At 40.3% G+C, this 14,983-nt stretch overlaps 1 pseudogene; it reads left to right on the top strand.

Moving 5' to 3' along the window:
* The first annotated feature begins 1,164 nt into the window (after positions 1–1,164).
* Positions 1,165–1,282, top strand: LOC124718795 (annotated as a pseudogene).
* The last annotated feature ends 13,701 nt before the right edge of the window (positions 1,283–14,983 follow it).

Below are 14,983 nucleotides of genomic sequence, written 5' to 3' on the forward strand. Positions count from 1 at the left end.
CATCGTCATTGTTATTTAAGAGAAACCATTTGTATTTTACGCAGAATGCGAATCGGTATGCTGACATTTGGCATGATCTGTTTTACGTATGTATGTATCTGATGTAAAAGATATCGTGTTCAATGCAGAAAAATTTTTTCGAATAGCGAAGTACATATAGTAAGCAATTTAATGTGGTGCGCTGTGTCACCTGTTATCAAAATAAACCATTGCTAAGTTATATTCCTTACATACTAACATCTTCATTCTCCTCTCTCCTTTGTACCTCGTGTCATCTCTCTTCATAGCCTATAATAAAAAATATTCACCGTTGATAATTGTCAGCGCACGGCATGGCTTCTATATCTCTCTGCATTACCTACAATAAAATATTCATGGTTAATAATCGTCGGCGCACGGCATGACTTCAACATCTCCCTGCATCTAGAAAATCGCGTCAGCTCTCGGCATGACCTAAAAAGCATTTATCCATATTTCTCCATATTCAATACTTATAATTAAAACTACGTTTATTTTGGTGAACAATGACAACAATGCTGCATGCATGGGTTAAAGAACACATCTAATTGCTACTACTGTATGAATTTCATTTGTGCGTGTTATACATTTACATTGAAAGTAGTCCTGTTAATTGCTTCAATCATTAACTCAGTCCGAGGGAGAATGTGCTAATGAAGTTTGCCAGGAAGTCTTTGAAAACGACAAAACAGTATGAATCGGCAGGTATGCTCCGAAATACGTTAGCGCCTATCGTTCTGCAGCGGTGTACAGCTCCAAATTCGATTTGTAATCATAAATTTATTCGTCTAGCCTCCTCCCGCAGACGTTTCTCGCGCTTGTGCTGTCATATGGACCACGACCCGAGAGGTAGTGAGCGGCAGTCGGGCAGAGTCGGGCCAGTCAGGACGGAAGGGGACTGGCGCGAATGCACCGCAAATATCCGGCAGCGCGGCGTGTGTCACGTGAGAAAACTTGCGTCGGCAGCAGGGGCGCCCTCCAGCAGGACACTGCCACACCCCGCGCAGCCCCCCCCCCACCCCTCCCCGCGCCGGACAACAAGAACAAGATGCGTCTCCCGCGAAAATGTGCTACGGAAAGCGGCGATCGCTTGTGTTGGGAGAAGAGGCGAATGCTTCCTCTGTGGCGCGGCTACAGTATAAGGACGCCAACGGCCATACCATGTTGAATACACCGGTTCTCGTCCGATCACCGAAGTTAAGCAACATCGGGCCCGGTTAGTACTTCGCTGGCTGCCCGCCTGGCAACTCGTGTGCCGCTCGCCATTGTGCGTCGCAGGTAGCCGAGGATTTCCCGGCCGCCCCGCCGTCGCCGGCCGGCCACGAGACCGCCCCCGCACCGCCCCCGCACCGCGCCCGCTGCACGAGGTGGACGCCGAGCGAGCTGCAGCCTCTTCGCCTTGGCGAGTATAAAACTTTGTACCTTTAACGTTTCAAAATCGGAAATCTTGGCGACGCTCAATCGTGAAGACACGATCCAGTGGACATTTGATAGGAATTTGGAGAAGCGGACTGCTTTCGACATCCACAATTGATTAATTGATGACGTAAAAGTGCCGATAGAGGACATTCTCGGAATTCAGTTGGACTTTATTCTGTACGCTCTGTTTATAAAAATAGGAAATCCCCCAGAAATTGACAGACTGGTGAATACAAATGGGGGACCCTGGAAATTTAAACACAGAGATGGGTCACTAAGCAACGTTCAGATGCAGCCTTCTGGCTGCGGGATCCGTAACGTCAAAATCTACAATTTACCGTTTGAAGTAGCGGACGAGGAAGTCATTAAGAGCTGTAGGCTTTATGGGAATGTTTTTAGACTAACAAGAGAAAAATGGAGGAGTGCTTACCGAATACAGGTGGAGTCGGGCGTCCGAACGGTATAAATGGACCTCAGATAACATATCCCGTCTTTCATTAACGTTTGTGGGCTCAGGGGTTTCGTTTCGTATACCGGACAGCCGCAGACCTGCTCCATCTGTCACGCTACAGGACATATGAGAAATGAATGCCCGCGAAAAAGACCACTACAGCTGCCCAGAGAAGATACGTACGCTGGGAGAGCACAGAATCTCGCTGCCGAATTTCCCCCGATTAGGGACGCGCCACAGCAGAGACAGCCGCAGGAGAAGGCGGGCAGCGGCAGCCCAGCCGGGGGGAGGCAACGGCGGCGAGGGTGAACCGGTCCCTGCCCCCGCTGCGGGCCAGCCGGCAGGAAACGCAGGTAAAAGGCAGATTAGCGACGCCAGCTCGGACGAGGCGGAGCAGCAAGGTCAGCCGATGACCGAGCGACGACACAACAACAGGTGCAGGAGGAACTGTGAGAGGAGCAGGCCACCGAAAATATGCAAATCGAGGCGACGACGCCCGCGGGCGAGAGCGCCGTCCCGACCGTGGAGCAGACGCGCGAGCAGTGGATAAAGGAGAAGAGTAACCACCTGAGAAAAGTTTTAAAGCTCAACCAAAACGACGATGTCACCGCAAAGTGCTCCACCAGGTGACAAACCGAAAAAAAAAACAAAATACAGACGACGAACAGACACAAACGACGAAAATGGTAAACAAACCCGCAAAGAAAAACAAGAAAAGACGCAGCTCCAACTCGTCACAGGACCGAAGAGAAAACAGCCAGAGAGATGTTAAACTAAATGAGCAGGCAGGCAAATACAATCCATAAAGTTGTCACAGTTAACATAAATGAAATGAGCACACCTTTAAAAATTCGAGCCCTCGCGTACTTCCTACGCCATAGAAGAACAGACGTTGCACTATTGCAAGAAGTGGTTACGACTAAAATAAACCAGATACCAGGATATGCGGAAATCACAAATATAGACCCAGAATCCCAATGCGGTACGGCAATAATGGTACGGAACGGGATCGACTTTGGCGGGACTGAAATGTTGTCAAGCGGCCGAGGGATGGCGCTAAACATAGAAGAGACGCTCTTTACCGACATATACGCACCTTCTGGCACAGACAACAAGCGAGCAAGAAGCAACTTCTATAATGAAGAAGTAGCCGAACTGCTGATACAGAACAATAACAACATCATCCTTGGAGGAGATTTTAACTGTGTCGCCGCAGCTGAAGACCAAATACCTGTAGCAAACATGTGCCTAGAACTGCAACAACTGATCCGACGACTGAAAATAGAAGATTTGTGGCGCCTTCTCCATCCAACACACACTGAATTTACATACCACCACAAAAATGGTAAAAGCAGACTGGACCGTATATATGTCAGCTGAGCAGCAACTAAAAATGTAGCGCACGTCGAAGTCTATCCTGTCATCTTTTCGGACCACTGCAGCTACGAATGCAGCCTGCATCTCCAGAAACGAAAGAACGTGGGCACAAGAAGCACTTGGAAGCTAAATACCGAACACTGAAATGTCCCCTTAGAAAAATTATACATGACTGTGCTTAAACCGACACACAATATTTTTTTTTTTTTAGCGCAACGCAATCTGACTTTCAGTAATCCCTACAAAAGAATGGCCCTGACTAACATTAACCTATACCTTTCATGAATCACTTACCTCACAAAAATCTTCATTACTCGAACTAATGCAATACAGCGAGCGCCACTACTGCCAGCTAAATAAAAGATTCTAACTATTGAAGGCACTAACTGCTGATAGGCATAGTTAGCAAATGAAAGATTTTGATAGAGAACAAACAATGTATTTACCTTAATAATGTTCAAAAGTCATAATATATATAGCAGTTCATGACATGAATTCTTACAATGTACTGTTTCTGATCGACACACGTCCAGATCACCCGCTCTCAAAACTCCGCCATCTCTCTCCCCACATCCACCACTGCTGGCGGCTCACCTCCAACTGCGCAACGCTACGCACTGTTAACATCCAGCTGCCCAACACTACAATGGCAGACAACAATGCAAACTAGCCACAGACTGCACACAGCACAGCCAGTGATTTTCATACAGAGCACTACGTGGCGTTACCAATAAGAAAACCTAAACAGCCTACTTACATAGCCCCCGTGCTCCCCACAAAAAAGTTTACAAATTGTTTTGGGCAGTGGCCAATAATGATTTGATAAAATTTTTCATAATTACAACAACAATGATATCAAATGCACACACCTATTGATACAATGTTGGTCAAAAGCTAAAATTTTCTCACAATCCATAAAGACGGTCCTGACCTATCATCACAGTAAAATTGCAGTGTTTTTCCTTTATTGAAAATGCACACAGAACTAGTGGATTTCCATGCACTCTTGGAGAAGTAGTGTTGTCCTTCCAACGGAAAGACAGTGCTGACTCTCGACTTGCAGACAGGTAATGGGCCACAACAGAGCAAACCCACAGCAGAATCAGTCGAAGTTTTAAAGAATATTGGTAGGTAGGTCATCACAGAGCAGACACACTATAGTCTTGGTAGAGAGTATGATATTGGTGGACCACCAGAGGTGCAGACCCACTGTAGTCCTTGTAGAGATGGCTAGCAGCCATCAGTTGCGACTGTGCAGGTGCACAATCACCATTGAAGAGTCTTGTGGACAATATAGCAAGTCCATAAACCACCACTTGTGCACGCACAAAGCTTTTTTTTAATTGTCATTAGAACCAGCAATGCTGTTAACCAGTCACTTACTGAATTATTAACACATGTACAAACACTATCAGTCCCTGCTTCTCACATATTGTCCATATACTATGACCAACAGAAACGTGTGCAGTGAAATGTAACTTATAAGTTGCTTAATTTGATGAACTGGTGTCAATTACAATTTTATAACATAAGAATACAATAACAAAGGTAAAAAATGCATCATTAAAGAACATAACAATACAGGTAACATTTGTAGTAACACAGGCTTTACAAAAGAATAGAAATAAACATGTACATCACTGTTACAAGAATTATGATATAGGTACATACATAAAAGATCAGAATAACTTTTGAAACATCAACTTCACACATGAGCATTAAAACAAAACAGAATAAATAATGTCTAAACATCTTTACAAAGAAAATAACATAGTATTTGAAAAATTCTACAACATAAATCTTATTAGCTAAACAGATAAAGACAGCAAAAACACAAATAAACAAGGGTACACAAACACATAGCAGAATAACACAAGAGGAAAGTGCAGGGTTTGTTTTCAGTGTAACATTTGGTACTGCAGTCCAACCCAAAACTTCATTCCATAGATCTTTCGTCTTATTTCAACATTTGTTTCCACCAAAAAAATCCTATCCAAGAATGCTTTCTGTATTTATATGTTCACATATTTCCTACCTCATTATTTATTTTCCATTATCTTACCTCATCATTTATTTCCAAGAAAATCCTACCCAAACCTGTTGTATCTAAACCCTACTTTTTTGTTCACATCCTCTTTCAAAATACTTTTTTGGCCAAACCATTTTCTTATAGCTTCTGAATGCATTTCTTCCAATTCATCACAACTCGTTCTCTTATATATCCTACCCTTTCTTAGGCTAACTTAAATCTGTGGAGCTCAGATATATATACCAAGGGACGAGGCAATGCAGCAGCACATAACAATTAACACAAACAGCAATGACAAAAAATTCAAATTGGCAAAGCAAGCAGCAATATATATATATGTTAGCAAAGAAAATGAAACATTATCACTAATATGAGCCAATGTGCAGCAAAAAGAAAAATAAATCAGTAGTAAAACTGGCTTAACAGACTAATACAAAGTGAAATTCAGTAACACTATACCTGGCAAACAGCAGCAGCAAATGCTATAATTTATATCTAAACATGACAAAGCTCAAGCAGAAAAAAAATTACAGTAAAGATGGCCATGTCTAATACCTATGTCACATCTTAACACTAGAGTGATGCATCACAAAATCTTACTCTGCAAGAAAGTTACCAAGTCGTTAAAAAAATTATTTACGCAATTCCTGTGAAGGGAAATGTCTATTTGTGTTCCCTCTTTTTAAGAAAGTTGATTATAAAATTATTGTTTAATGGATCTGTAGACAGAAAACATTTACATTAGTACATCTATTAAATTTTATATTAACCAATGCCGTAGTGCAGCTACAAACTAGATATTAAACAAAATGAGCAATCTCTCAACTAGAAAGACAGTAGATATAAAATGTTTCTCATCATTTCATTAGGGATTTTAGTAAATATCATAAATTAAGAGCTCCACAGTGTAATCATATATTTTCAAGATTGAGCTTGTCGATTTGTGATGCTTTCTACAAAGAAACGTCAACAGCGAGGATAATGGCCTCCTTTTTTCTCCACCTATGCCTCTGAAAGGCACACACTAATGGCTTTTTTCCAGGCGACTGTCGCGCAGCCGGGTGCCCACTACGCATTACGTGAAGGTGACCTCACTTAACTTTCTTACCGAAATATTTACGACACCAGTTTGCACTACAGTGACAGTCTCATATAAAAAATTTCACAGGTCGAGAATTTGCGTTGCAAATCTGTAGAAACAAAATCCTATAAATATAACAGTGTCTCAAAAATATTCATCGGCATTGTGATACATTCACGCATTTACACACATTTCATAACTCTTAAAGTACGATTCTTGGTTTCCAACATCCTTTTTCTCAAATCAGAGTGCCTAACCACTACTCATTATTCCTTACCTTATTACCTATATACATATTCGTCGACACACCTTCAATATTTCATCATAATAAATACATAGCATAATCAAATTCCTCATATAGCATCAGCTTATTGATCATAAACATACCTCAACAGCATAATACACATTGTCATCGTAATAATATCATAAAAACTCAGCCAAATCTCAAAAATGTCGTAGCTTTCTGCAATAATGTCAAAACCTAAAAAAAATTATCTGTTCATTTCAATAGTGTCATCTACCTCAAACGTACTTTAAGAATCATGATCCCATACCAAATACATCATTCAAAGCTCTCATAGTATCACAATGGTTCCAAAAAAAATATGAACAGTTCACAAAGTACAGACAAAATACAATTTCATAAGTGTGAAGTTATCCAACACTGTAATTGCGTAAACAGGTGTCACTGACATAGTAAAAAAAATGTTTGTTTCTCTGTTAAATAATCAGATAGCTGTGTAATTCTGTGCTAGAGAAATATGGTACTGATGTGTAAAGTTGTATAAGCAAATACCATATTAGCTGGGGCTCCTTGTGCTTGCCAAACACATGGTACACAAAGTAAACGTGTACCCCCTGAGGATTAATGTAATTATACCCTCAGGTGTTACAGATTACAGCAATTATGCATCACGGAAAACTTTTGTATCACTGTAATTCAAAAATCTTTAAAAATAAATTAATCACTCAAATGCGTGTCATGTAGCGATAAATGTGCGTCTTGCTGTAAGATAATTCTGTGGAACTGTCGTAGTTATCGTCCTCTGTAAGCAAAGTTCTGCTGAAGTCAATGTACTCACCTCCTCATAAACAAAAGTGAAATGCTTTGCGTATAGATATCTTAATTATTACGCTTATTGCCATAGTGAAGAAAGTACTGTGCTGTAACGTATTGTTGTGCTACAGAAAAGGCTGTCTCATTGTAGTTATACCACAAAAGTTACTACTAAAACATGTTTTACTTTCCAGAATAATACAGAAAAACTGTGCAGATATAAAACAGATACACCGCAAAAGAAACAATGTAAATTGTCACTCATTAGTAGCGTCGTGATATAATCGTGTAGCTGTCACATAAACTAACCACTGTGTCATCTGGTATCTCTCAGAAAGTACTTTAAATCCAGAATCTATTTTCAAGTAAACCAAAATGTCACATTAAAATCTCATTAGCAGTACCTGTATATGTTCTAAGTATGTAAGCCTTATAGTCGTTACGTAATCGTACAACTAACAAGCAAGAATGTACACACACAATAACACTGTGTCGTCTGTTCACTATAACGATGTACTCGTAAATACTGTCTAAATAAGTTCTCTTGGTTCTTGACTGGATATTTAACTTCAAACATTGTTGCATGTTAACAGTTTCTAAGTCTGACAAAGCATACTAGAAATGTGATGTGAAAAGTTTTATGGCAAAGAATAAGTTAAAAAGCAGATTATCTTTCAATAAACGCTTTTACATGTGAAATGTGGTGCAATCCTTTACTCTTCCTAGTACGCAGAGTTTCAACTTCAACGCAGTTGTCATGTGGTATACGTCGGATTCTGTAAGGTCCATTGTAAACTAGAAAGAATTTGTGACTCAAGTGTTTCTTCTTATGTGACAATGAATGAGCTTTAATGACAACTTTCTGGCCAATATATAATTTCTTTGCATTTGCTTTACTGTGTAGTTTTCTCCTTTTGTCTGCTGCAGATTTTATATTTTTAATAGCCAAATCAATTATGTCTTTGTGTCGAAATTTACGTGTATTCGGTAAGGGTACAATCTCTCTGATTCTGTTCGGTGGTTCTTCATTCTTCAGTACAAGAATAGGTGGTAAAGCAGTGGAGTCATGAGGCATTTCATTCAGCACATTTTGAAATAAGTGTAAATATCTGTCCCAATGCTGATGCTTTCTGTGACAATAAAGTTTGCAAGGCTTATTGATTTCTTTCATAATCCGTTCAGATGGGTTACAATGTGGTGAGTACAATGAAATAAAAACAGGTTTGATTTTATGGTTCCGAAGCATGTGTGACCAAACAGCAGATCTGAATTGCGGTCCGTTATCTGAAATGGCTTTACTAACGTGTCCAACTTCACGTAAGAAATTTTTAACAAAGGCGTTGGATACAGACCGTCCAGTGGCTTTACGTAACGGAGTGAAAGAAACAAATTTTGAAGTAAGTTCAACAGCGACTAGAACGTACGAAAATCCATTCGATGTTCTGACAAGGGGTCCCAAGAGATCAACAGCAGCAAATTCTTTTAATTTAGAAGGAATGATACGAAACAATGGAGCACGATGTGAGATAGTAGATGGTTTCGCCTTTTGACAAAGTTTACAAATAGACAAGACTCTTCGAATTCTCTTTTCCATATTGTTAAAATAACAAGTCGTTCGAAGAATATGATAACATTTTCGTGGACCAAAATGTGCGTAGCTGAAATGAATGTACCAAATGAGCTTATTAACAAAATCGTCTGGAATGCAAAGTACCCATAGCTTGTCATCAACAGTGCAACGTTTGAAGTGTATGTTGTTTCTAACCAGATAATAATACCGAATCTGAGTGTGCGGCTTTTCATGCCATTTACTTTTGATGTCTTTCCAAATCGGATCTTTATCTTGTTCATGAGCAATGTCCTTTAAAGATGTGGTGATGAAGTTTTCAAAGGCGACTTTCTGAATGTAAAGAATACTGAAATTTTTCTCGAGGTTGCCTTCTGTGTTACTTTTCTCAAGCCCAGCCGGTGCGCGTGACAGTGCGTCCGCAACAATGTTCTCCTTGCCGGGAATGTAGACTATTGTGAAGTGGAATTCTTGCAGAAACAATGCCCAACGTTTTAACCTGTCATGATTTAATTTTGAAGACATAAGAAATTGTAATGCACGATGATCACTGTATACTTTTACGTGCTTGCCAGAAAGAAAGAAACGGAATTTGTTAAATGCCCTAACGATAGCTCAAGCTTCTAATTCAGTAACGGAATAATTTTTTTCAGATTTTGTTAGCACTCGGCTAGCAAAAGCAATGGCTTTCTGAACAGTAGTGTGATTTTCTATGGCTTCTTGAAATAAATGGGCACCAAGACCGACTTTAGAAGAATCCATGCTAAGACAGAAATCTTGTGACAGATCTGGATGAGCTAGTTTTGGCGCATTAAGTAGCGATTCTTTCAAAGAATTGAATTCCAGCTGTGCTTGTTCGTCCCAGTTCCAAATAGTATTTTTTCCAGTGAGAGAACAAAGTTTTGGTGTAACTAGAATTTGCGTATTCAGAAAACGACGGTAAAAATTTACGAGACCTAGAAAACTGTGGACTTGTTTTTTTTTGTGGATTGAACTGGAATGGCTCTGATAGCTTCTGACTTTTCAGGATCCGGCTGAATGCCTTCAGAAGAAATAATATGTCCCAAAAACCTCACCTTTGACCTACCGAATTCAGACTTTTCCAAGTTAACTGCAATTCCAGATTCTGCAAAAATACGTTACAAACTGATGAGGATGCGATTATGTTGTTCCCATGAGGCTTCTGCTATTAGAATATCATCCACATATAAGGTGATGTGACGTTTCAAGAAATCAGGTAATATGGAATTTAGTCCGCGAATGAACGCTGCCGAAGAAATGTTCAAACCAAAAGGAAGTTTCCGAAATTGATAACGAACGCCGAAACAAAAAAAAGCTGTGTATTTTCTACATTCTGGATGAAGTTCGATCTGATAAAAGCTGGATCTGAGATCAATAGAAGACAACACTTTTACACCATTAAAATTTTGAAGAAGTTCTTCCATCGTTTGCGGCCTGTCTGTTTCAGGAATAATGATAGTATTGATTTGTCTCGAATCTAAGACAAGTCTGATCGATCCATTTTTCTTCTCAACAACATGTAATGGATTGTTGTATGAGCTTACTACAGGCTCAATAACGCCATCGTCAAGCATAAATTGTATTTCTGTTCTAACACGGTCCCTATAATGTGCTGGAATTATATATGGTCTAACACAAAATTTAGTATGCTCACGAACACGAAATTGGTATTGAAATACCTTGATTGTTCCTGTTTTGTGAGTAAAAACTGTGGAATGTGCTTGAAAAATCTCAAAAAGGTCCTTCCTATCAGTGTCATTACAATTTTCAATTGTTTGGATTTTATTCTGAATTAACTCATTAGTTTCAAATAAGTCGTCGATATCATCCCTGTCAGTACTTGCAGAGTGATTGTTAGTGTCTAGTTCCGTAGAAAATTCCGAACTGTTGTCTAACAGAAGGTAAAGCCGATTAATTTCCTCGTCATGGTTTGAGAGCCAATCTTCAAATTTCAATGCTATTGACTTACTTTCTTTCTCTAAACTTATTTCAGCGTCGTGAAAGTTTAAGATTGCTTTGTATTCATTCAAAAAGTCTACTCTCAATATAATTTCCGTCGACAATAATGGAACAATAAGAAAGTTCATAGAGACACTGTGGCTTTGACAAAAGAATTCCAAGTTGGTTTGTTGGCGTACATCTACACTTTTTCCAACGATTGCACCTTGTAATTTAATCTTACGTAACGGAAGTGTGGGGCAATCGTTTGATTTGTTGCATTTACTAAAGGCTGTTTCACTAATTGCTGAACTGGGACTGCCAGAGTCAAGTACTGCCGTAAATTTTACGTCATTTACTGCAACGTGAATCACAGGATATGCAATGTTGTTATATTTTACGTCGTGTTCCTGGCGTAAGATGTCCCTAATGTCTTCCATTTTTACGTAATTACTAGCTACGGCAGCTGCGTCGTTAGTTTCATAAGTAAGTTTTGTGGCTGCCAGCGGTATGAGTCATTGCCTATTGTCTCTTTGTTGGCGCGCGTCGTTATTGGGGTTTGGAGACCTAACTTCTACAAATTCACCTTGTCGAGAGGGCCCTGCCCTGTTTGAATCCCGCCAGTTCTGATGCAATTCAGGTCTGTCGTTACGATCATATCGTCTGTCGTCCTGTCGGGAGATTCCATAGTTTCTTTCTTGTTGTCCACGTGGTGGAGAATTTCTCCCAGAATCGTAACTGCGTGGTGGACCGTTGCGTCTGAAGTTATTCTGTCTCCCTTGATAATAATTATTTTGGTTTCCATACTGTCTGTTTCTCTGATTGTCTCTGTGATAGTCATTACAGCGGAGAGGTGATCTTTCCCTGTAATTATTACAACTCTGCCAACGGTTGTCATATGGGTGGTGACTGTTTTGGACACGATTTACGTTGTAAGAATAGCCTTGTCATGTCCAGTTATTATTTCTGTCATCGCAGAACTGTGACGGATGTGACCTGTAATTGTTGTGCTCCTGTTTTCGCGTTCCGCGATTGTCAGTGTCAATTTCCAGTTCTTGTAAGAGCCCCTGAAAAGCTTCAATGTCGTCTTTGCAACGTCCTGTCAAAATAATGTGTCGCAAATGTTCAGGCAATTTGATTAAGCAAATGCGGATGAGTTCTGAGGGGCTGTATGGGTTTGACAGGTACTGATTCTTGTGCAACATGTCTTCAAAATATTTGACAAGACTGGAAAATTCAGATTGTTCAAAGTGTTTCATCATTATGATACCATGTTTTACGCGGTCTTGTGTGGCTTGAGACCAATATGCTGAGAGGAAGGCATGGTAAAATTCTCCTTCACTGTGGCAATCATGAATGACCGATCGCATTCTTACAGCTGGTTCATTCTCTAAGTAGCCACACATAAATTCTAATCTGTGTTCCAACGACCAGTGTTTTGAATTTACGTGTAGTAATGAACAGCTTATAGTCAAAATCATCGTGTCGGCGAGTCGCATGTCGATCATTGTTACGTCGTTTCGGCGGTTCCATTTCAAAATTCGGTGCACATTGCCAATTTCTTTCACAACTTCCGAAATGCCCTGTGTTATTACTTTGTGGCTTTTCCGTATTTCTAAGTTCCTCTTCCCGTGTTGGAGCGTGAGTGTCCTCTGAAATATGTAATTCTTGTATTACTTGTGCCAACTGATGTTGTACTTCCCGGATTTCTCTTTTGTGTTGCGTATTAATTTGATTCTGATTTTGTTTGAATTTCTTAATTTGTTCATACTCTTCTGTGTCAGTGATGGCTACAGGTCCTGTGTCACTCAGATCTTCATCCACCTTTGTAGATAAGTTAGTGAACTGATCCGAAAGTTCGGCTACTTTCTCCGATAGTGAACTTATTTCCTCAGTGTGTTTTTCTGAACCAAGTTTCAGAGTGTCCATTTGTGTTGAAATAGTATCTACTGTGTCCTTTAAGTTTTCCTGAGTTTTTGCAAGTTGCGTGACCGAATCGGCAGATGCAACTGAGTCAATTTTAGCTTGCAAGATGTCATGATTTTCATGAACAATAGTTTGCAGCTCCTTTATGGCTGCTTCGTGATTCTGTAATGCATTTTCATGCCGCGAAAAAATAGGTTGGAAATGCTCACAAATTTGTGTTTTTACGTCATTACAGACTTTTTGACATTTCTATTCGATTTTATGTAACTCAGTAGTTAAATCTTCACATGTTTGTTCAAGCGTGGTGTGAAGATTTTGTTCCATTGCGTCTAACTGTTGCTGTGTTTGTCTCTGGTGTTGTTCCATTGTGTCTAACTGTTGAAGATTTTGTTCCACTGTGTCTAACTGTTGCTGTGTTTGTCTCTGATTTTGTTTCGTTTGTTGCATTAATTGCAATAATAATGTATTAGTGTCTGGAATGTGTTTCTCTATGCTTTTCGGCAGTGCATTTGCACCGGCAACACTCACATTTTGACGAGCAGAAAATGTGTCTTGACTTATTTGAGAAAACGGTGTAGACGCAAAACCTGAATCTACGTATTTGCAAGATTGTGTCCTGTCATTTCGGATTCCTGAGCGAACTGTTGCTGACCGATCGATCGATAATGCTTCCCTGTTCACTAATTGTTTCACTGTCTACACCATTATCTGCAGCCCGCTCCATTTCCATATGCACAGTTATCAAATTACTAGTTTGAACATTAGTTAATTCATTACACGGTGGCGCTGACACACTGCATTCGACTTCACTGTCATTTCTCAGTGTACTTTGGAGCCTAGTATTACGTTTTTCACACGCCATTATTGTCACAATATTTCACACAACAACACAGAAAAGCACAATTTGAAGAGCAAAATAAAAAAAACACAAATCTACATGAATGCCACAACTGTTTTACTGTACAACAATGAAAAACTACAAATACAAAGGAAATTCTCTCTATAATTACGCGCTAGCAATAAACAATAGCTACACTAATTACACAAACTACAAGAACAAATCAGAAGATTCCAGTGAGGTATCCTCGACTAAGGGTCGACATATGAAACGTCCCCTTAGAAAAATTATAAATGACTGTGCTTAAACCGACACACAATATTCTTTTTTTTTTTTAGCGCAACGCAATCTGACTTTCAGTAATCCCTACAAAAGAATAGCCCTGACTAACGTAAAGCTATACCTTTCATGAATCGCTTACCTCACAAAAATCTTCATTACTCGAACTACTGCAATACAGCGAGCGTTACTACTGCCAGCTAAATAAAAGATTCTAACTACTGAAGGCACTAACTACTGATAGGCATAGTTAGCAAATGAAAGATTTTGATAGAGAACAAACAAAGTCATAATATATATAGCAGTTCATGACATCCATTCTTGCAAACGTACTGTTTCTGATGGACACACGTCCAGATCATCCGCTCTCAAAAATCCGCCATCTCACTTCCCCACATCCACCACTGCTGGCGGCTCACCTCCAACTGCGCAACGCTACGCGCTGTTAACATCCAGCTGCCCAACACTACAATGGCAGACAACAATGCAAACTAGCCACAGACTGCACACAGCAAAGCCAGTGATTTTCATACAGAGCACTACGTGGCGTTACCAATAAGAAAACCTAAACAGCCTACTTACATCACCTGCAGCACGCGGAACTGCGCAAGCAAATAGTGGAAACGTGGCAAGAATGCCTGGCACAGCGCGCACGCTACAGCAGCACGACCGAGTGGTGGCTGGCACGAGCGAAGCATAATAACATGCAGCGCGGAAAAGTCATACTGGAGGCGGACCGCGGCCGAGTTCTGCGAGCAGTGCCTGAAAGACGCACTCGACGCACCAGCAGACGACCAGCAATACCTGCCGCGTGTAAGGAGAGTCGAGGCAAAACTCCTTCAAATAAAGAAACAGCAAATAAGAGGCGTCCTCACCAGAAGTAAAACATATGGCGAGGTGGATGAAGAGCCACTCACCATGCACCACCTAAATAGGGAAAGGGAGAGAGGCGCAGGAAAGTGCGTAAGTGAGCTTCAGGACA

The sequence above is a fragment of the Schistocerca piceifrons genome, chromosome 1 (genome assembly GCF_021461385.2).
Source record: "Schistocerca piceifrons isolate TAMUIC-IGC-003096 chromosome 1, iqSchPice1.1, whole genome shotgun sequence".
Taxonomy (NCBI): domain Eukaryota; kingdom Metazoa; phylum Arthropoda; class Insecta; order Orthoptera; family Acrididae; genus Schistocerca; species Schistocerca piceifrons.